This window comes from Excalfactoria chinensis, chromosome 16 (assembly GCF_039878825.1).
Source record: "Excalfactoria chinensis isolate bCotChi1 chromosome 16, bCotChi1.hap2, whole genome shotgun sequence".
Taxonomy (NCBI): Eukaryota; Metazoa; Chordata; class Aves; order Galliformes; family Phasianidae; genus Excalfactoria; species Excalfactoria chinensis.
This window is the reverse complement of record NC_092840.1, coordinates 5,643,019-5,664,755: the sequence shown is the minus strand read 5'-3', so window position 1 is coordinate 5,664,755 and position 21,737 is coordinate 5,643,019.

The following is a 21,737-nucleotide window of genomic DNA, read 5'->3' as shown; positions in this document are numbered from 1 at the left end:
CAGCACGTGCTGGAGGTGATGTGGGGGAAGGTGTTGTGATGTGTGAATGATCCGGATTGCAGTGGGAGCTGTGGGGTGAGCAGGGGTCCGACCATCCCTCAGGGCTTCCTGCAGCTCTGCTGCCCCACAGCAGGGGTGCTGCTCACCCAGCCCTACACAGGGCTCAGCCTTCCCTGTGCTGCCGGGACCAGAATTGCATACATCAGCAGCTGGAGCCATCCCAATTTGCTAGAAGTAAGCACAGATCTCACATCCATTTGCAGGCAGAGGAGTGCCTGCGCTCTCCCTTTATTCCTCCTCCCAAACTCCATCAGCATCACGGGGTTACCTGTGTGGGCTCTGGGTATGGGAACTACCCCAACCCCCCCTTCAGCTGAATGGGGTGCACAGATCCAGCCTGGTACCCGCATGCCGACAGTGCTGTGAGTGCTTCCCATCCACGTTGCCCCATCTCGTTTTACAGATGTGCAGCAAAGCAGAGATTGCTGCTGAAGGATTAGCCCGGTAATTTGGCTCATTTTTCTTCAGCTTTCATTTTTCACGTTATGAGCTTTGCAGAAAGACAGACCAGCCGGGGTTTGCCTTGAATAACCAACACCGGGGTGGGCAGGAGCTGTGCTCCGTCCTGCAACAGGAGGTGTGTGGATGCAGAAACAAGGAACCCCTTCATGCAAAAGGCCCTTTCCAAACCTGTTCCTTCATGTTTTGGGGGTGCTGCTCCAAGCTTCTCACCCCCCCCTCGTGGTAACCCTGCTTGTTGCTTTGGGGCCGGTGGGTGCTGCCCCGCGAGGCACAGATGGTATTTTTGTTTAATCTGTGTCAGCAGTGCCTTCTTTCTGCTCTGATGAATAGATGCTAAAGAGGCAGTGACATTATTTGAGATAACAGAGAGAACAGAGGAAAAAAGGGTCAGGCACAGAGAGGAAATGTCAGCGCGCAGCTCCAGAGCCCCCCAGCCATGGGGTGAGCCCTAACCCCATCCCATTCCATCACCCATAAAGAGGGACCCTGCAGCAGCCCACCTATGGAGGCAGCCCACGCTTTGGGTGCTGGCAGCACCCACGGGTGCTCCCAGTCCTGACTTTTCCCTGCTCGAGGGTACTTGGATGCCAGCTGTGCATCCCCATCCTCATCCCCATCCCCTCCCCGCGCCCAAGGTTTTGAAAGTTAAGTATTACCGTCTGCTTTGTTGTTGCCTAACTCCGACAGACAAATTGAGAACTAGTTGTCAAAATGTCAGTGCACAACAAATCAACATTCAAAATGAGTCTCGGCTCTACGTGGTGTGTAATTAACAAAAAAACCCCTTTTTAGACGTTTCGGCGAGCGTTGGCTCCGCTCTCTATTTGTCTGCGTGATTAATAAAGGCAGCTAATTTTCAGACTTTAAAAACAGCTAGAAAATAGCTCCTAATTACATATTAGGTTCCAAGCGGCCCCCGCTGAGCGAGGCTGGTATTGGTGGGCCAGAGAATTTGGCAGGGGCTTAATTACATTCTGAGCATCATCTAATTTTAGTTAAATGTAATGTAATCAGCAGCAGATGTCTGAAATAAAATATGAATTATGAATATGATGAAATTTCATTCTTGAATAAAAAAAAGTAATTTGCTATTTAGTTCATTAAAGCCGCAGAGGTTTATTAGGGAGCAGGTAGACGGTGCGGCTGGCTCGTATTAAAATGGTGTTTCAGAGGGAGGAGGAAATTGCATTCGAGGTGCTAAAATATTCCACCGGGGTGATGCGCCAGCACTGAATGAACGTGGGCAAAGTAATGGAGGCTGGGAGCTGGGAGAAAGCAGCGCTGGGGGGTGGCCCTACCTGCTGGGTCTGTGGTTCTCATTGAACCTGCTCTATGGATCCCATTGGGGTGGGTTTGTTGTTCCCATGGAGATGGGGTGTGTGGTCCTCGTTGGGATGAGTCTGGTTCCTATTGGTGTGAGTTTGTGGCTCCCATCGGGATGGAGCTGTGCTTCCCATTGGGATGGGTTCGTGGCTTCCACTGGGATGGGTCTGTGGCTCCCATTGGGATGGATCTGTGCTCCCCATTGGGACAGGTCTACGTCTCCTTTCTGCAGCTGGACATCAAGGCAGCTGTGGGCTGTATGTCCCCATGGGATTCTCTCTCCTGGACGCCCATCCCTGTGGCATCCGCTCTGTGGTTTAAATTGCTTTTCACTATTCCTCAGTGGCCCAGACTGACAGATAAGCATCTTCTGAGGAGGGAGAGGGAGAAGAATGGCTGTTGTTATTTCATTGTGTTACAGATGCTGTCATTTTCATCCATCCTGGATGCCAGGTGAAAGCCTGCTGCCAGCTCTGCCTTCCCAAATTCCCTCTGGGAAGAGCAGAGCTCATTGGGCTGCATCCAGGAGCCCAACGCCTGGCACACCGTGGCACCAAGCAGCACCAAACCGCACCTCCCGTCCCCGCAGCTCTCGCTGGCGTGGGCTCTCAGTCCTCCCCTTCTATTCATCAAGGGCATGACAGCTAAAATTCATTTGAAGATGAAGAAAGTGCCGGCTAATCCTTTCTGTGAGACAGTGATAGACTAGCGGCTCGGGAAGAATTGCACAGCAGTAATGAAATTAGGCTAAAACTGCTGGCGGATAGCAGATAATTGCCCTTGTCTGTCACTAGGAATAACATCTCCCAAATCCAACACAATGATTGTTAAAGTTGCAGGAATTTATTTTATTTATTCTACGGGTTTGGGGGGGGTTCGGCTTTTTAAAGAGCTTCCCTGGGAAAGAAATGAGTCGGAGGTGCTGCCCTGCCCCCAGCTCCCCAGGGTCACTGCAGCTCGTTAGCCTTGACGAAGCAGGCACGTCGGCACCGGCACCTGCTGCGCTGCGGTGCTGAGGTCACCCCGACATGGGGACGTGGGGCACCCCATCCATGGCACTGCTGCCATCAACCAGCCTGTGAGCTTTCAGGGACGGACCGAGAGCTTTCAGGGCACAATCCAGCTCTGGATGTGGGTTCTGCTCGGTGCTGTTGTGAGCACACAAACCCCATCGTCACCATTCCAGGACTGACCAGCCCTGCTTTATTTTATAATTGATCATGGGATTCAGACAGCGCGGGTGAGTAAGTGCACTGGCCAGCAACTGTAATGTTTTATATGCGAGGGCTGGCACGGGTAATTTACTGCGGCCGGCAATAACATATTTCACTTTCCGTCTCCCAGATGAAGATTACTCGTGTTTGAAAGGCCCTGAATACACAGCCAATCCTGCTTAAACGCCCTCAGCCAACCCAGTGCTGTGGTCCCCATGGCACGGGCAGCTCAGCCCCATGCCTGGACTCATCTCCCACCACTGCAGCCACTGGAGCTGATGAAGGATTACGGTACCATCGGCTTCGGTTTGATTGCAGATGTTTTTAATTATATCGTATAAGATGGTATTATGTAATTGCATTTATCTGATTGAAGCCTTAATTGTAGGATTTCATAATGGTATGACTGGGTAAATATACCATTGCGTCTGTTGTCCCCCAATGAAAATTAGGTGCTTCGTGTCTTTATTGCATTATCCTGGAGAGGATCTTAAATTGGGAAGAAAGAAAATAGAGGGAAGGAAGGAAAAGTGAGGTGGTCTTACCTGACCCAGCAAGCATGATCCCCATTGTGGGGTATGTGTGGGGTGAGATTTGGTACCCAGCCCTGCTGGAGGCCGTCTGAGCATCACCTCACCTCCTATTCAAGTGTCACGTTCCACCTGAGCATCATCTCCCACCCAAGCATCACCTCCCACCTCTCCAAGCATCACTTCCCACTCAGGCATCACCTCCAACCCAAACACTGTCTGCCACCCAAGCATCATCACCCACCCAATTATCGCCTCCCACCAAAGCATCATCTCCAACCCAGTCATTACCTCCTGTCCAAGCATCACCTCCCACCCAAGTGTCATCTCCAACCCAACCATCACCCCCTATCCAAGAGTCATCTCCCACCCGAGCATCAACTCCCACCCAATGTCATCTCCCACCCAAGCATCATCTCCAACCCAAATGTCACCTCCCTCTGAAGCATCACCTCCCACCCAAGCAACACCCCTTGCCACGGGCTGAGCTCCCCATGCAGACAGGGCCCTGCTGCCCAGAACTGTCCCTCCAGGTGCTGCAGGATGGCTGAATACAGCCCGGCTCTGCTAAACTACCCTTCACCTCCGAGTGAACACGCAGCAGTCGGTGTTTTCTGCAGTGATTTTTGCAAGATCGATGTTGCAATTATCATTTTGTTAACAGCGGCTGGTACAATACATTAAAGGTGATTACAATTAAAGAACAGGAGACCGGAAAGACGCTGTGCCATCGGCGCGTGAGGTGCAAGCTGCAATTAGACCTAATGGGGGGAACGGAGCCAAAAAGCTTCCCAATACATTCCAGGGTATCCTTGGAGCCGCTGCTGGCTTGGGGCTCCATCAGCATTTGGTGAGCAGGAGAAAGGTGGAAATGGCACTTCTGTAAAATTAATATTTCCATTAATAACAGCGCACTGCAAAGTAATTAGAAAGCCCTCGGCCTTAATTGCAGGGCACACAATGCCTGAGAGCCGCGCTAACAGAGGGTGAGGAGGGGGCACGGGGTTGGGCTGCGCAGGGCTCGTTAGCAGGGCTGGGGGCTCGTTAGTGGGCAGCACCCAGAGCAGGTCTGGGATTTCCTCAGAGCCTTTTTCTGGGCCATAATCCACAACATGTGGCTCGCACGGTGCCTCTGTGCTAATGGGTTTAGGATTATGGGAATATGCGCAAATCCAGAGTCTCGCTGTCACTCTGCTCAGCGCAGTAAGGTGATTTCATTAGGATTTAGGTTTAGAGAACAGCCTCTCTCTCTTTCTTTCTCTCTCTCTCTCTCTCTCTCCATAATATTATTTTTATTCAATTACATCAGCAATTCATGAAACTTCAAAGACGTTTCATCAGCACAACCTAAATGCTGTTGGATTGCGGTACTGAAAGAAGGGGAAGAGAAAGAAAACATAAGCTACGGCCTTAATGGAATTACTGAAAGGGGCTTTTTAATTAAAAACAAAGGTTGGGGATAAGGCCTATCCATAATTTAGTGCTGCTGGATGTAATATCTGCTGCTGGTTTCGTTTTAACAAATGTATGTATTATTCACGGTGCAAAATGTATTTCCCCACCCGGCAAAAGGCCGAGCTGACCCCATTGATGCCATGTCCAAAATGGCCAAGTCCTACTGTCAACCCATCACCATCATGCCCACTCATAGACTCATTAAGGAGCCTTAACCATTAAGGTTGGAAAAGACCTCCAGGATCACCGAATCCAACCCCAGCTCTCCCCCATCATGCCCACTGTGTCCCCAAGTGCCACATCTCCATGGTTCTTGAACACCCCCAGGGACAGTGACCCCACCACCTCCCCGGGCATGGCATTCCTCTTAATTAGCCTATTAATGAGATGCGACCTTGTCCAGCATCCTTTTGGGATGAGGCACTGAGGAGATGCTGCCTGGTCAGTATTGCCCCATGGCTTGGCACATCCCCCAGCATGAGTTGGTAGGCGGTGGGGACGGTGATGGCACACAGGTCCCCACGTCTCCTTGTCCCCAACCACGCTGCCTGGCGACGCGTGCTAATAAAAACAAATTAACTCGTATAAGCATTAATTTTTCCAGCACACATACATCCTGGCCTCATTATATCGGAGCTCCCAGGAGCCAGGGGTTTTGGCACATTGTAATGAGACGCATGCGGTAGTAAAAGTACTTCTAATCGGATTTATTTACTGTAATTGTGCTTCAAGGCACAGTGCCATCACCCAGAGAGCTGAGGAGGAAGGGGCAGCGTGATGCTTGGCAATGGGATTGGGAAAACCAAAGGGTGAGGAATGGGGCTGGTGGGTCAATGGGATGAGAATGGGGCTGTCCCTAGAGCCAGCAGAGCCTCCCTGCATGGTGCAGAGCCCTGAGGACGGAGCGATGCTCAGTGCGTGTCTCTTCTGCAAGCATCCCATTACTGCAGCCAGCCCTGGTGCTTGCAAATGCACTTCTATTATCAGAAGTACCCGAAACCACTAAAAAGTCCCAAGAGGAGGGAACGGAGCCATGAGAGCTTTTCTCTCTCTCTCACTTCATTATTGTTGCTAAGGAAACCTCTTGCCAGGATCTCATATTTAACATGTCTGCATTCACGGGGCCGCACATCCATCTTGCAGAAACTTCCCCATGATCCCACACCCAGAGCAGACAAAGGCAGGGGATGCTCCCAGAGCCCATGGATGATCCAAAAGCTCGTGGTTGATCTCAAAGCTCAGAGATGCTTCCAAACTCCATGGGTGATACTGAAGCTCATGGATCACCCCAAAGCTCAGGGATGCTCCCAAAGCTCAAAGATGCTCCTGAGGCCCGTGGATGCTCCCAAAGCTCAGGGATGCTTCCAAAGTCCAGTGATGTTTCCAAAGCCCATGGATGACCCCAAAGCCCATGGATAATCCCAAAGCTCAGGGATGCTCCCAGAGCCCAGGGATGCCTCTAGAGCCCAGAGGGTTCCCCAGCAGTGCCATCACATCCTGTGGTGCCCTGCACCACCAAGGGCCCTTTGTCTCACCCTCTCTTTTTCTCCTCTCTATTTTTTTTCCCCCTGCATTCCTCATTAAAGAAGACTACAGATTTCCCAGCCTGTCTCCTGGTTTTATATTGAAAAGGCTAAATGATATGCTGACACCTTAATTATACCCTATTGTCACAATGTAGCATGGAAATGGCGTGAGTGATATGAGAAGAATGGGTGGCAGCGTGCGTGGCAGCTCCTTTGATTCACAATGGCAAGTTGGGAGTGACACAAATGGGGGCTCACCCCCACGCGTGGCATCTGCATCCCCACTGCCACACCGCACCCAGAGCTCCGTGGGGATGGATGCTCTGGGGATGGGACAGCTGGCATTGGAGTGCGTGCAACCAATGGTGACACCACAGTGGTGGCATGTGGACATTAACGATGGCACATGACCGACACCATCCATCCACCCATCCCCAAACCTGCCCAAGCTAGAGGAAGAAACAGCCCCGAAGTGTTTTCCATTAACAAAATGTTACCTTTAAAAGTGACACGACGCAGGAGTGACACATCAAACCCAGCCAGACGGATTGCCCAACTGAGAGGCGCTTTTCCATATGCATTCAGTGAATGCATTTGTTTTTGAAAATTAAGTCTCCGGGGAGAGCGGGCTCAGAGAGGGGAGCTTGTTCAAACAATTGTAAAATGGTTTTGTACAATAAACAGAAAAGTAGTCATTTCAGAGGCACTTCTCAGTGTGACAGGATAGGATTTCAGAGCCGACGTGTGACGCACAACAGTGGCACGCTGCATCACAGGCACTGCAGGGCTGGTGGCTTCTTTGGCTGCGTCCCCATGTCCCATCCCTGTGTTCCAGCCCCGTGTCCCATCCTTCTCACATCAGTCTTCCATCTCTCTGTCCCATCCCCGTGTCTCATCCTTGTGTCTCATCCTTGTGTACTGTCCCCTTCACACCCCTGTGTCCCATCCCCATGTCCCAGCCCCATGTCCCATCTCCGTGTCTCATCCTTGTGTCCCACCCACATATTCATGTCCCATCCCCATGCTCCAGTCCCACGTCCCATTCCTTTGCCCTATCCCCATGTCCTATCCCTGTGTTCCATTCCTGTGTCCTGGCTGCATGTCCCTGCCCTACATCCTGGTCCCATGTCCCAGCCCTGCAGGTGTCAGTAGCTCAATTCAGTCACTGCAGGGCAAAGCAGAGATATGTGTCCCAGTTGGATGTTCCACGCCATGCTGAGCCATGCCATGACATACTATGGGTGCCCATGTCTAACAGGACACTGGCTGCAGACCTGGATGAGTTTCAGGTGAGTAAAGAGCCAGGAGCCAATTTACATGCAAATGTCCTTATTAATCAAGGACAAGAGGAGGAATGAGCAAAAAAAAAGAAAACACCAAATACAAGGGCAGAGTGTTTTTTACACCGGATGCTTTTCAAAGTTGTTAATGAGGCATCAGCAGCTCTTTTCATATCCCAGTGATTTGCTGTCTGAATTCCTTAAGGATTCTCTTCCTCCCAGTCCTGGTGCCTCCCCTTCTCAGGCTGTGCTCAGCCTGGCCAGTATCCCAGCAGCTGCAGGGAATCCAGAGCAGCAATGGGATGAAACAAGAGCAATAAACCACACTGCCCTGCTGTGGTGAGCATGCACCTGACCCCGCTCCATGCCCCTGGGTGGGATCCATCCCCCCAAGGGCAGAACGGGGACATGGATGGCACTGGGATGCTCAGGGACGTGGATGGCATTGGGATGTTGAGCTGGTATTTCACACTGAAACCCCAGGACCTTCCCCAGGTCTGCAGGTCCCCCTGCCCATCCCCATTGATGCACTGCAGAGCCAGGATTCAGAACCACTCCCAAAACACGAAACCAGTCAAAATAAAATAGACTCGTTACGGTGAAACCAACCTGAACAAACAAACCCTGCCACGATTCAATTAATGAAGCGGTTAAGCATATCATATCGTTAAGCAAAGCAGTGCAGCCTTTTGATGTGCTAATCGCGCTTGTGCCAGGCAGAAAGAACTGAAAAGGAATAAATCTAGGGGTCCCACCTAGAGTAGGAGAAGCGACTGTGCCCCCAATCCTTTTAGGGTCCCTGGGGTGGCCTCGTCCTCCATGGCACAGCACTGGCTGCCAGCCCCAGTGCACACCACGGCCACTGCAGATAGTGCCATAAATCATGGTGACACCTCCTCTTGGCAGGACGGGGACGATGACAGGGTCTATTTATCTGCGTGTCACCAGAGGGGAGGAATGGGAAGGGACAGAGAGGGCTTTGGGGCTGGGAGCAGGGCTCTGCCCTGGGAGCAATGAGGATCCCAATGGGGCCAATGGGGTTCTCAATGGGGAGGTGGGGATCTCAATGGGGTCCATGGGGATCCCAGTGAGGCCAAGTGGGATCTCAGTGGGGCCACTGGGGAATCCAATGGGGCCAATGGGAGTCTCAGTGGGTTCCCAATGGGGTCAGCAGGGATCTCGGTGGGTTCAGTGGGGATTTCAATGGGGCCGATGAGAGCAGCAAAGCAAAAAGGGGCCGTGACCAGCCGTGCTGGGAAATTGCCACCCAAGCCAACAGAAAGTTGGTTCACACAATTCCCCACCACGAAGTGTCTCCCCATACGAATCTGAAAGCACCTCTGTATCAATTCCTTGGTTTTACTGGGGGCCCAAAGTAAAGGTTAATGACACTCCGATGGATCCCATCTGAATTGTAAATCCTTTCGGAAGGGCTGGAGCAGCGCAGCCATTGTGCAGCCCGACTTTGCGTAGCAATTGAATAATTGATGTAATTTGAATAACACTAGGATTTGTAATGATATTGAAATGTAAAGATAAAAAGGAACGTAATCAAAAGCTGATAGCAAACAGTTGTTAATATGCACTTTGGGGCAGGCGCGTTGCGAGGAATGTGCCATTTGAAGTGTGCGCTGAAAGCAGGTTTAATGAGCAGGGAAAGGGAAAGGGAACAACGAAAGGAACCCATATTCATAAATAAGATGCAAAATTTTCTCCCAACTCAGCAGAGTTAACGGGGAGAGAGCGGGTAATTATTTAAATGCAAAATCATTAGAATCCCAAATCGTGGCTAAAGGAATTGATTGCTTTGCTTTTTGCTTTGCATCCGGCGTTCAGGCAGAGCGGGGCCACGTGGTGGCTGTCCCTGTCCCCAACCCCACACTGCAGGGCTGCTGTCACCCGCTGTCCCCTTCTTGTGCTGGCACCACTTTGGGCTGTCAGCCTCATGTCCCCACGTCCCCATATCCCCATGTCCCCGTGTTACAGTGACTTCATGTCCTCATTTCCACTTGGCTCCATGTTACTGTGCCCCATGCCCCCCAACCCCTATTCCCATCTCCCTATGTCTCCACTGTCCCCACATTCCCATGTCCCCACGTCCCTATGTCCCCTGTATGGTGGGGATCGACACCATCTGCCCACACTGTGGGGTGTCCCCCAGTGCCGCTCACTGCAGCCTTCTGGTTGATGGCAAATTGAGCTCATTCCATTGATTTTTTTTTTCTTCTTTTTTTTTTCCCTTTTCCACGCTCAATGAGCATTAAAATTAAAGCAGAGCTCAGCCCCTTGGTGGAAAGGCCCTGCAGCCGGGTTGCTCCCCATCTGGGGTGGAGGCGGCAGTGCTGGGGTCCCCTCTGGATTTGGGACTGTGCTGTCACCCCCTGCCCCTGCCACCCCTGTGACATCCCCAGATGGAGGGAAATTTGGCTGTATTTATTTACCCTACATGGGAATTCTTTTATTTTCATGGCTAAACAATATTTCCAGCTTCTTCCCACCAGAGTGGAGGCAGCAGCAGCCCCACGTATCCCATACCCCCCATTCAGCCCATGAATCCTGTGCAGCTCATGCATCACGTTCAACCCCATGCATCCCATGCATCCTATGCCTCATCTTCACCCCCACACGCCCCATGCACCCCATGTATCACGTTCCACGCATCCCATGCATCGTGTGCATCCCACTCAGCCCCATCCCACCCATGCACCGCAGTGACACGGAGCAGCACAAGCACTTGCAGAAGTTCTGCGAGCCGTGTTTGCCCAGCAGCCTCCAGGCGCTGTTTGTAGAGAGAGGTTATTACATTGATTTTCTTTTTTTTTTCCCCTTTACATGCTCGATGAACATTAAAATTAAAGTTCTGCTCAGCCTCCCCTGGGGCTGGCAGGGCAGGGCTTGGTGGAGGTGTGTGGACACATCGGCACCGCGCAGTGGTCGGCCGGCACCGAGTGCTATAGGGTTAGGCAGGGCTTCCCATGGTGCCAGCTGTGTGCTGTGAGTGGGGCTGACATCTGCAGCATTGCTGTGCTTGCTCCCAGCCCATGCTAAGTGGGACCCTGTGCATCCCTTGCACATCCCCACATACATCCCTGCCCACCTCCCATCCCTGGAAGGGTCCAGCAGGGATGTGCTCAAGGATTTGGGTCTCAGCAAAGGGCCAGGCAATGGCTCCCAAGTGAGCTCCCAGGCTTCAGGTAACCCTCAGAGTGCTGGGATTGAGCAGCTCCAAGGTATGGCGATGTTGCACCCCACATCCCCACGCTGTGGTGCCATCCCAGTGGGCAGCCCTCCTCCCCCATCATGGCCAGCCATCCGCTCCCCGTCAGAACGGATCAGGCATGGAGGGAACATCTTTAGCTGAGAGCCAGCTCCGTCTCCGATAGCATTAAAGGAACTATTGACTGAGGACGCAAGTGGAAGTCAGTAGTGATTTAATTAGGATGAGTGATTTCTGACATCCGCCAGCGCAGCAGGAGGGGGGGGATGCTGGTGCCATGCAGGGACTGGGATGAGTGAGAGGGTCACAGCCCTGTTGTGGGGCACAGCTGGTGTGGGGCACAGATGGTATCGGGTATAGCCAGCATGGGGCACATTAGGAATGGGGTGTATCTGGAGATGGAGCACGTTTAGTAGTAGGACACATCAGGTATGAGACACATCTGATATGGGGCATGTGATAAACAGAGCACACCTGGTAATAGGGCACACCTGGTTGTGGGAAACATCTGGCAATAGGGCACATCTAGCCATGCTGTATATTTGGTAGAGGAACAAGAAGTATGGGGTATTTCTGGAGATGGGGCTCATCTGACATGGTGCACATCTGGTTAATAGGGCATGTCTGGAACGGGAAACATTTGGTACGGAGTGTAACTGGAGATGGGGCACATCTGGTGATGGGGAACTTCTAGGCACTGCTCAGGGCTATTCCTGCAGCAGGGTGGATGCCCCCCCAGCTCATCCCCACCACTTCTTCCCCAGCCCCAGCCAGAAGGACTCAAATCATCTCCTAATTTAGAAAAATGATGGGGAGACGCTTTTCCACTGACACAGTCACTACTGAAAATTTACTTCAAGGTTCATTGTTGGCAATGTCAAAAGTGATGAAAACCAATAAAAAGAACCAGCACAGCATGAATGTCTGGGTGACAGCATGCAGGGGGGAGAGGAGGAGGGGGGGGGGGAGGGAGGCAGCCCCAGCCCCCTCTCTGCCGCCTGAGCCTGTACAGATAAAAGGTAATTGAAATGTTAGTTCCATTAATATTTCAGCGTGCCCCATATCTGACAGCCGCGCTCCTTCAGCATGCCCAGCCCTGCCTCTTTAGGGTGCTGCATGGGGAGGTTTCCCACAGCCCACCGTGCTGTTGGGGAGCTGGTCAGGGCTGGGTGACACAGGGGGTGACAGTGGCTGAGGGTACAGTGTTATAAAGCTTGTGAACTCATGGATACATGGGCACGCAGAGTTACACGAGCACACGGCACACGAATGCATGGACACATGGTACATGGGCACGGGGGTGCATCACACAGTTCCATGAGTACATGGCACAGCTGGTACATGGCACAGTGGCACGTGGCATACTGGTACACGGTACATCCAACCTGGGCTGTCCTGTGGTTGTTTGACTCCGTACGGATACGTGGCACAACCGGCACATGGCACACCAACAACTCACACGCCACGCAGACACCTCCCGCGTCCGACAGCTCTCATGTCTCCGAGCCTGACTCGCCCCGTCCTCATTTATATCAAAGCATTACGCAAATTAAATTGTTTGCAAAGCACTGTCTGCGTGTCTGCTTTATGCCTGCCTTGGGAAAACACGCTGCTGCCGAGGCTGTGCGGATGTGCCATTTTGTTGAGTTTTCCCCCTTAATGCTTGTTCAAAGGCTGAGCCGGCCCCGCGCGCCCGCCATCAGCGCTGCGCCTGCCGTGAGCATCAAAGCGCCGTCGGATCCTGAGCCCGCCTGTAAGCACCTGACAGCAAACAGAGCGGGCCTGGCACAGCGTGGGGAGGGTGTCTGCTGCTCTCACGTGCTCCAGCTTCAGTCTGAAGGTTGCGTGTGGGTGCTGGGAGCTGGTGATGGGGCTGTGAGCAGGGTGGTTGCACTAGGTCAAGTCACTCATCTGCCCGTGCCACACTCGGGTTCATGTCATCCAGTTGGTCTTGTCACCCATCAGCTCATGCCACCAACCAGTTCGTGCCACCTCCTGGCTCATATCACCTATCTACCGGTGTCACCCTCTGGCTCATGTCATTCACTGGCTCATGTCACATTCTGGCTCTCATCGGTCCCTGGCTCATGTCACCCATTGACTTGCGTCACCCACTGGATTGTGTCACCCATTGGCTTGTGCCACCCTGTAGCTGAAATGCTGAGTCACAGCTTGAAGCAGTGATTGAGCACCTGGTGGGAAGGCAGGGCCAAACCAGGGGAGCTCAGGTGCATGCAGTGCAGTTGAGTGACCAGAAGGGATGGAGCCAGGATCCACCCCTTCCCAGATCTCATTTAAGGGTTGGTAGTGGAGGTAAGGGGGCTTTGCTGGAGATCCCTGTGTACCTTCAGAAGGTAAGCAAGTTGTTCCTTTTATTTCTGTGCCCATGGCTGTTGCATTTGAGCAAATGCTCACTTGCAGCAGCCTAGGACCTTGCTGCTCTGCTGCCATTGCTGTGCTTTCCATCTTGTTACGCACCCATTGGGTCTTGTCACCTACCAGCTGGTGTCACACACTGGCTCGTGTCACACCCTGGATCTTGTCAGTCTCTTTCTTGTGTCACCCATTGGCTCATACCACCCCACTCTCAGCACTGCTCCCGTTGCTCCCAGTGCCATCACAGCCAGAGGGCTTTGAGCATCCCCAGCCAGAAAAGCAAACAAACCAAATAAACTCTCTCCACCAAATTGCTTCCCATAAATCCTCCACTCCCCGCTGTGCTCTGCAAAAAGTGCTTTTTCTTCCCAGCAGACGGGCAATGGCTGCGAATGGCCACATCCCACTGGCCTGGTGGCCCGGCGGGGACGTTTGTCACCGTCTGCCGGAGCAGCAACATGGGGAGAGAGGATGGGAAATCAATACTGAGACTGCGAGCTGCGGGACTCAGGGACCCGCTGCGCCAGGACCTCTTATTGAATTTGTGATCTTCCTCATTGTTCCTCTGCTGTTTTGTATCCCCTCCTTGCTTTTATGGTGCAGAATTGGATTTGACTCGATTTTCCTTCATATTGTGCTGCAGCCAGCCTGGAGTGGCAGCACCACGAGCTCCAGCCCTGTGGTGTTGCCTTGGTCTCACCCTGGCACCTCCTGGGGTGATGGGGTTATTTGTGCCGGCAAAAATTGGATTAGGAGGCGAGAGAGCAATCGGGGGCTGCTGAATTGCTAAGGCACTCGGTGCAGCGGGATCTGCTGCAGTTGTCTTGGTCCCGAGCCACAGTAATTGTATTCTATGAAATATTTATTCATTTTCATTTCAATTTCGTTTCCAACTTGTATTTCCTATAAAATGATGTGGAAGAGGAGGGGGGGGGGGGAGGAAAGAAAAAAAGAAAAAAACACATCCTCAGTGCATTTATCATCGTAACAGGTTCCTTCCCAAACCTTCCCCCAAAGTGGACCACACAGTTCTGCTGTTCCTGCACCTCGAAGCGTTATCTATCATCGTGCTGGGGGGGGAGCTGGGGCTGCAGAATCTGGCACAGCCTCCAGCAAAACACCCTGAATCCTCCACGCATCCCTGGGATGGCTGTAAGGGGATCGCATCTGCCAACAGGGCTGTAAATTCCAGATGATGACCATATCATCTCCATCCCCATCGATGTGAAAGTGTTTCCCCGGTTATTATTATTTCCAGGCTGATCGTAGGCGCCGTCTGATAACAGCTGATTGCTTCTCCTCCCATTTGCATACAATAAATATCACCGTCGAAGCGTGCATGGGAGAGCTGAACGGCGCTCATGCTTTATTTATGAGAAATAAACACGAGATCAAGTTTGCATAATCAACACATCTTTAATTTGTGAGCTCTTCCACTTGGGTCTCGGGCTGCAATCAGGCCCCGTGCGTGAGTGCGTGTGGCAATCAGGTTGGAAATGTCTTCATTAAGCTCCTGTCACATCCCAGATCCCATTTTAAACTTCTGATAGCAAGCGGTGGAGTCACCGTCCCTGGAGGTGCTCAAGGATGGTGGAGATGTGGCACTGAGGGCTGTGGTTATTGAGCATGGTGGGAGTGGGTTGGGGTTGGTTGATCTCAGAGGTCTCTTCCAACCTTAACGACTCTGTGATTCTATGACAGCCCAATTGAGCTGTGAGCCATGGCTGTGGTGGGTCCATTGGCTCCATGTCTTCAGCACTGGGGGCTGAGATCCCACACGTGCTTCTGAGAAGTTCCCTTTGCTGCCGTTAAAACTGATTTTTACTTTGCTATAATTTGTCGATCTTCGCTTCCTTCTGCATGCTAATATATGCAAAAAAACACCGGGGCTCCTATTAAAATGCCATGCAAATCTAATGAAATTAATGTTGGCAACAAATATTACCTAATGGAAGAGCCTCCAGGAGGAGGGGGGGGAAAAAAAAGAAGTGCAAATATATATTTGCACATATTTAAAGGACTCTGTCAAGTATTTTAGCTTTGCAGTTTAGGTTTTATTAAAAAGGAGGGGGAGGAAGAGCCGAGTGTTTGCCGAGCCCAACATGATCAGGAGGGCTTTCATGAATTATATTTTTAATTTCAATGAAAACTGTTGTTAATATAATTGAGAGCCTCTCAGCTGTGCTCGTGGAGAGGAGCCTGGGGCAGAGGTGGGAGTGAGCCCTGGAGAATGTACTGAGTCCATCCAGTGAGAAAGGCACAGAGCAAGAACCTTGAACAGTGGGCTTCCCATCCACTGGGCATCCTATCCATGGAGCATCCTATCTAATGAGCAGTCCATCCATGGAGCATCCTATCTAATGAGCACCGCATTCATGAAGCCAGTGAGATTTCCATCCATGGAGCATCCCACCCGGTGAACATCCCATCCATGGAGCATCCCATCTAATGATCATCCCATCCATGGAGCTTCCCATCCATTGGCCATCTATAGATCATCCCACCCAGTGAGTATCCCATCCATGGATCATCCCATCCATGGAGCTTCCCTTCCATTGGCCATCCCATCTATAAAGCATCCCACCCAGTGAGTATCCCATCCATGGAGCATCCCATCCATTGGATAACCCATCTGCTGAGCATCCCATCCATAGAGTATCCCATCCACTGAGCATGGCACATCATGGCAGAGCGCAGCAAAGCCTCCACAAAGCAACAGCTTCACAGGTTCCCTTGTGCTGGACACAGGGAGCAGTGACAAAGAGCTGTCCCTGGATGGGGACACCCAATTACACGTCTATTAACGTACATGTTAATGCTCTAAAGCTATCCAGCAATGACAGCTTATTATAAGCTTATCTCTCACAGAAAGATACTCCTTCTTGTGTGCAATTACAGCAGCTACTACTAATTCCTCTTTAAAGGAGCCCTGGCAGGTAATAGCTGCCCCTAAATTTAAGAATAGCAAACAAAACAAAACAAAAACCCCCCCTAAGACCTTTGTGCAAATATTCCCATTAATTATTTTGCATTTGGAGGGTTTTCAATTTCAGTTTGCACCATGCACAGCACGTGCTTCCAATCCACGTTCCCTCACAGCTCCCAGGTCCCACCAAACATCTCTGCAAAACTCATTTTCCCACATCCCTACCGTGTCCCCCCCCACCATGCAGTGTCCTCTCTGTAGCTGCTCCCATCCATAGGACTCCTGAGCTCTAAAAATGGGATGGTGCAGGAGGTGACCGTGCACCCACACAGCTGGGCTGGTGGCTGCAGCGAGTGGTAATAATAGATTTTATGATCCATAAAAGCCAACTTTAATGCTTGTATCTGTGGTGTAATGGCATTAAATGCTACTGGCGGGCAGCCATCCTGTCTGCCAAGGAGAGGGCCTGCTGGCGTGCTGTGCTTCCCTGTGTGCTGCTGTTGTACCCACAGGAACAGACACAGAGTGCTGGAGGGAAACCTGCTGCTGTGTGCTGGGCTGAGCAAAGTGGTGACAGGTTTCCATCCCTGCTCCCATCCCATCCACTTTCCCATCTCCATCCTCATCCTATCTCTATCCCCATTCCTGTCCCCACTCACCACGCAGCAGTTCCCTGGAAATCTGGATGCTGATCCCACATAATACGTATTACATGCATCTTTATATACAAAACTATGATGTTCGTATCTATGTTTCTATACAAACACGAAGCTCATTTTTAACCATTTCCAAAACCAGAGACAGAATCCTCTCTGGAAACCTCCATGAGCAGTTCTGAGTCTCAGCACTGATTCACGGTTTCCATCTTGTCCAGACCTGGTCCCCATGGGCTGAACTCTGTTTTCATTTTGAAAACCAATATCATCCCGCTCTCACCCATTTCTCTTCCCAAGTCTGAAATTGCCCAAGTGGTACCCGCTCAGCTTTTCCAGAAAGGATTGTTCAATATTTCTCCCGGAGCCATGGGATGGCTGATGTTGGTGAGCACATTAAACAGAGGTATAAATTTGTAATGAGAGCCCTGAAATGAATGGTTCTTATCATTTATGGATGGAATAATTAAAGATACTCTACTTGAAGGTTTTACATGGGACTGTAAATTGTGATCTGAGAGAGGGAGTGGATGAGCAGAGTCAAAGCAGCATCGCTTGGCCCTGCTGACGGTGCTGCTGGTGGCCATGGGGACATCCCAACCTCTTTACCTGTGGTCCCCTTGGGTGGCTCCCAAGCTCATGAGGTGGGGGGGTCCAACCATAGGGCACCCCATGGGGCACTGTGGGTGCAGGGAGCACCCCCAGTACCCTGCCACCCATCCTCTTTTAAACTCCAATCATCTAAAATACAGTCACCATGGCAACCGCTGCAGGTGAGACTCATTACAGTTAATCCTCTAATTACTAACTACCTCTTCAATCAGTTGTAATTACTTTGGGGACACAGTTAACCTCTCATTAGAAACGCATGGCCACGTTTTACCAAAAGCACAAACAGTGACATGCCTAGTAATTTAGCACCAAGGCACTCAAGGCCACTCGCTGCCTTTTATGCCGCCACAATCTCATCCCTGTCATTAACCAGGAATGGTTGTCATGACAATTAATCATTCAATCCCTCATCAGCAACTTTTGCCAAATGTCACCCCGCTCTTGATCAAATGAGAAGGGAAAATTAAATGAATCCATTCAGCACCCTGGCGTTTGGTCCTGGGTTTTGGGTTTTTTTATGCTGGGTTTAGTGGGGAACTTGGAGGCTGCTGGGTCTCTCTGCTTCACCCCACTTTAGTCAACTGGGGCAGCAGGTGCCACCAAGCAGCCCCCAGGGGTGAGGGTCCCCCTGTGACCCTTGAGGCCACATGACCTCGTCACAGCAGGGCCATGGCCAACCATGGGACATCATCAGCTTCTGCTATAGGCAGCCAGATGACACCCCTAGATGTGATACCCCCAGATGTGCCGCAGTACCTTGGCCAGCATTGGGTTAAAGCTGTTAAGCCTCCTGACAGCAGATCTGCTCCTCTGCTGTGCCCCAATTTTGCAAACAATCCTATCTCCAATCATTTTCCTTTTAAACCTGTAATTAGCTGGAAGTATTTGCTGCATGCAAATCCCAGACCTTAATTGCCAGCGCTAACCTTGAGCTGCACCAGAGCTCCTGGTGGCATGGCCTCATCCCCTTCCCAATCCCCATCCCTACTCCCTTCCCCATCCCTATCCACATCTGCATCCCCACCCCCTTCCTCATCCCCATTCCATCTCCATCCCATCCCTGTACCCATGGCTTTCTCAGACCACCCAGTGGCCACCAGCTATGCACCAGTTGCCCAGCTCCAGGGTAAGGACCTGGAAACCCTGGAAGGGACAAGCTCCCAGACATTACTGCACCAGATCCTGCTTGGGATGTAGGACTTGTGCCCAGGGGTCCTGCCCTTCTCTTCCTCATCTCCAAGGGTTTTTTACCCAAGAAAAGCAAGGTGATCATTCACTTACATGGCTGCATTTAGGGCAGAAGTGCATTGGCCTTGGGGTTGGTTGCTGGCCAAGGATTGCTCCTGGGGCACAAAATTACATTGCCCCAAACCATGTCTCATCCCAGGTGGGTTTTCATGGCTGGGGATAGCGTGACATGGTTTTTTAGGGGGTATGATCTGTCAGACCGGAGGTTTGCGGCAGGCTGGGGAGCGCTGAATTCATTCCACCTAATTACCAGGGAAAGGGGGGAAGTTTCGCTGCGACTCAATTATAGGAAATTGTAAAATCGCATTAGGAAAGTTGGCATTTAAAGGCTGATGCGTTTGGACAGTGCGTCTCTCTCTCTGACTCAGGGAAATTGATTATCCTTCAGAGGGCCGTGCTGCGAGCACCGCGGGTGCTGAGTGCGCTGCTCACACTGCACGCACCGTGTGCACTGCATGCACTGCATGGGGCCGTGCCCCGTGTTGGGGCCACGCTGCTGCCATGGGGCTGTGGTGAGCCAGCACAGCTCAGTGCTTTCATAGCCTCAAGAGTGAATTCCTGTCCTGTTTGCTCACACGTGTGTGCAGCCGCCTGAGTGATCCCATCTGCTGCCCAAAGCTCCCAGCACTGGCACCAGTGCCCGCCTCATTGGGTCATCCTAGATTGGGTGCAAAGTGGATGACAAATGTCATTCAGCATCACCTATGACAGCCCCAAATCCTACCCCATCTGCATCTCCTCAGCCCTATCCCCATTCATTCCCATTTCATCTTATTCCCATCCTCATCCCCATCCCCATCCATTCCATCCCATCCCCATCCTCATCCCACCCCTTGGTGCCACAGCTTTGGGCATCATTGGCACCTGAGTCTCCTTCCCATCAAGCTTCTGATTAATTCCCAGAAATCTGCAGTGTGCAAATGAATAATAATACCAATGAATGCTAATTAGTGAGCTGCGTCCTGACTAATTGATTTGTCGGCATGGTGGCACAGAGGGGCTCTGTTAACATTGCATGCCCTGCTGGACCTAGGACTGAGGATGAGGGCGTTCTCGCAGGTAAGGATTGCACATCTAATATTGACCCCAAGGCTGGATGGGACTGAAGGATGCTTAGATTGGTGCTCCAGAGATGCTTTGGGGATGTGCAGTGATGCTTTAGGGATGCTCTGGGGATAACCCCACAGATGCCAGCAACCAGCACTACCTTGGTGCTGCTGTGCTGCCAGGAGGGACCTTCTGGGGGCAGGGATGGTACAAGAAGGCTCCATTTCAGCCCCTGCTGTAAGGATGAATGGAGACAGCCCCTGCTAAAAGGGAACAGTCAGAGAAGTCAGGGCTGGGATCCAGCCCCTCTCCCACCCCAGGGGTGACATCCCCAGGTCTGGCAGCTCCCAGATCCAGACACTGTCCCCTACAGACAGGAGGTTCATGGGACACCTCCTGCCTACTTGTTGCTGCTGAGCTCTGCAGGCAGGAGCAGGGCTGGAGCTCCGCTGCTCCCTTTCTCTCTTCAATTCTTTATGGCACTGCATCTTTAATAGCTTTACAGAGCCCATTTAATGTGCTCCGAGACATGAAGTGCTGTCTAATCAGCACATTTAGGAGAATTGCCCACATCCTGGTCTCTCTGCCATAAAACAGTGCCCACAGAAGCATCTGTAATTAATGCTTTTTTTTTTCGCTCACTCGCTCTCTCTCCTCCTGAATCAATTTATAAAGCACGGACTTCCTCTGAGCTGGAGCTTTTAGGCTGTTTTACTCCGGCATCCGAGGTGACTAGGCAGCACTCGTCAATTAAGCAGCTGTGTATAATGGATGCTTCAGAGTAAAAAACACAGCCTGATTCCCAGAAATGATCAATGAGTATTTTTCTCACAAAAAACACACGCTCACACGCACACACACTGGGCTCCTCTTCCCCTCCCAGGGTTGAAAGAGGCCACCGAGAAGGGGGAAAAAAGAAAAGGGAAGGGGAGGGGGGGGGGGATGCAAAAAAAGCAGCTCTTTTCTCCTGCCTTTGAAAGGTAAAGATAAAACGGGGTGAGAATTAGGGACAGGGCTAATTGCTATAATCCGACTAAGCGCCCTGCTGAGGTGGAGACCTGCTTGCTGTCACCTGGAGCCACGTGAGGTCCCCTGGGGAAGGAGCTGAATGGATGGCAAGGGCTGGGCATGGCCTTTGAGGTCAGGTGGGGGCCGTGCCAGGTCCCCAGGTTATTCATCATCCCCATCCCATCTAAATCCCCATCCCCATTTTCATCCTACCCCATCCCCATCCCATCCGTACCCCCATCTCTATCCCTATCTCATCCCATTCCCATCATCCCACCCAGTCCATTTCCCCCCCTGGGGCTGCTCAGAGAAAGTTAGCACGTTTTATGGTGTGAGCCAGAGGCAGCATCTAATTGAGAACAAGCAAATAAAAAGGGAGAGGAAGGCTCCTTCCTTCCGTCTGAATGGCAGAGGAATAAACAGGCACTGCCTTTGTGCCTCCTGTTTGATTTTGGGAGACTTCAAAGCTGCTCTGCTCCCACTGTATAGGGGCCAGCAAGCTACATTTGCTCTTTTTCCACTGGGATCAAAGCTCCACAGCAGGGGGACACCCATAAATGCTTGTAAAGCTCAGCAGTGCATGACGCCAGCCCTGGCCCCCTCCTCTCCCATGGAAGTCAAACCCACTCTTGGCATTACCCCCGACCCATGTACCCAATGCCAGAGATGTGATGGGTGCCCACTGTATGGGCAATCACTGCCCAAGAGAAATGAATGGGGCACCTCAGGTACCAGCAGGATCAGTGCATAGATGGAAGGTGCCCAGTCTTTTTCTTTGGTTTCCAAATTGTTCCTAATAA